Here is a 2500-nt window from a genome sequence, read left to right as displayed (position 1 = left end):
TGCCTCCTGGCGTGGGTACCTCGCCTCGCTTTAATGATACTAATAACAGTATTGGTTATAGTACAATATTATACGTTCTTATATGAGTAATAAGCATTAGGCGGAAGATATAGATAATCGTAATGAAAACGGTGATCACATCGATAATAGCACGTGTCTCGGTGGTAAGAAAATTAGTGATGATTATAGACATTGGTGGCAATGAAAGTACTATCCTTGATGCTGTGATGACAGGTGATGCAGTTTATCAATGGTGTCAGAAGTGATGTATGTAAAGGAAATAAAGATGAACATCTATAAACTAGTAACTGAATGAACTTCACAAAAAACGTTTAAAGCACCACAAGTATTGACTGACGTAGATTAAAATCCCAGAGTATTCCGGTATTAAAAACGTTTCGTAGATTGAGTTTATTCAAAAAACGTTTCGTGATAATAACGGTGACCCTAGCAACAGCTCGCTATAGGCGCTGCCAAATATACCATGTTGCTGAACTCTTCAACCTCCCCTCCACCTCCCTTCTTCCTCATCCTCTTCCTCTCCCCCAGCCTCTTCTGTCTCCTCCTCCTTCACCTACTTCCAATTCCTCTTTGTTCTCCTTTCCCCCTCTTCGTCTACTAGGTAAAGGTATGGACTGGATGTTTTGCACTTTGAAAAATAAATAAATAAATGAATAAATAAAGTCTGGATGTTTTGCAGTTTGAAAAATAAATCAATCAATAAATGAATAAATAGATAAATAAATAAAGGAAAACTTGTACTCACATTCATAAGAAAGGATTCTTCTGCAACACACATAAACATCTTCCTTCGGATTTATTCATTTATTTATTTGATTTATTTTTTCTTCAAATTACCTGATTGGTTGGATTTTCTAGCTTCTTACAAGAAAGCAGATGAAAAATGAGTATTTAACAAATTTATCAGAATTGCAAGAAATTGACTGAACCTGATCTTTCAACTGGCAGCAATGTCACTCCTATAAAATTGCATGAAGAAAACACACAATGGTATGAAAGAGTATACACACACACACACACACACACGAGCGCGCGCGCGCATGCGTTGTTTAACTCCATATTTGCATATTTCATGGGCCAATGAATCCAAATGTATGACGATTTATGTCAATTTCTTGTGAGCATAATTCATGGGCTTATGAATTCAAATGTATGACGATTTAAGTCAACTTCTTGTGGCCATATTTCATGGACTTGTAACTTCATATGTATGACGATTTATGTCAACTTCTTTTTGGCATATTTCATGGGCTTGTAACTACAAATGCATGACGATTTATGTCACTATCGTCACGATTTTGAAGACCGCGATAGCACTTTTCTGGTCCGTCCCTTTCTGAGGGCACGTTGTGAAGATCATATGACGATGAAGAATAATATGGACACTTTTTAATCATATAGATGGGCTTTGTTCAGACCCACGGGGGCATTTTTTAAAACAACTAATGGGCTTCGATCAGTTCCATGATTCATCGTCCTCTTCACTGGAGGCTTCGTCGTCGGAATCACCTTGAATGAAGGCTTTCCGAGCCTCCAAAGTGCGCGACAGGACCTCGGCCAGGTCGTTCTTGGACGCAGGTTTGGCCCTCGAGTGTGAGGTTGGGCGCAGTTTGACGCCGGCTCGGATCTCGTCCATTAGTCTGGATCGGAGATCTGCCGGCTCGGGCGTTCCAGGAGGTTTACTTGGTTCCTCCTTCGATTCCTCGCTTTGCCCCTTTTCCTCGGGGCTTCTGGGCTTTGAGCCAACCGGATCCACGTTCTTGAAGTGGCTAGGCTCTTCGAGGAAATGCGAAGTCCTACTTTTGGGACTTTCCTCCTGGTTTCTGGGCTTCGTGGGTCTGAGTGTTACGCCCTTGCGGATTTCTTCCATTAGTAGGGCGTGATTGTCCATCTGTGGGATTTGGCCGATATTCGAGTCCTTAGGTCCTTCCGTAATGGACTCTTTTCTCTTCAGAGCCGATGTTTCGTTCCTCGGTTGAAGGATCGGAGGTGGAGGTGGCGGAGGGGGTGGTAAAGTCGTCTGTCCTGGTGACTTCATCGCTTTCGGGCGCTCTGCGATGTCGTTTTCGATCGACGTTCCCCCCTTTGCAGGCGCTGTGGGCTTCAGCTTCACCCCTCTTCGGATTTGTTCTATCAGCAAGACCCGCAGGTCTGCTGATCCAGCCTCGGGCTTTTTAGGGATTTCAGTAACTTTTCCCTTATTCTTCTTGATTCCGGCTGGTGGAGGTGGTGGTGGAAGAATGGAAGGCAACGGTGGAGGTGGAGGTGGCTTACAAGGCGTCTCGAGCTCTCCTTGTTCTTCATGGGCTTTCTTGAGTTCGATGAGCTCGGTGCCTTGTTTCTCGAGCTGATCCTCAAGCCACCTCACTTTCTTGTTCAGCTCGATATTTTCCATTGAAGCTTTTTCGAACTTTACCTCCATTTCAGCCTTCAAATTCTGGAATACCATTTCCAGGCGATCATTAGCTTCCTCCTCCAT

The sequence above is a fragment of the Oratosquilla oratoria genome, chromosome 43, assembly GCF_046742065.1.
Source record: "Oratosquilla oratoria isolate Oo_2021 chromosome 43, ASM4674206v1, whole genome shotgun sequence".
NCBI classification, from domain to species: Eukaryota; Metazoa; Arthropoda; class Malacostraca; order Stomatopoda; family Squillidae; genus Oratosquilla; species Oratosquilla oratoria.
Note: the sequence above shows the minus strand (reverse complement) of the source record.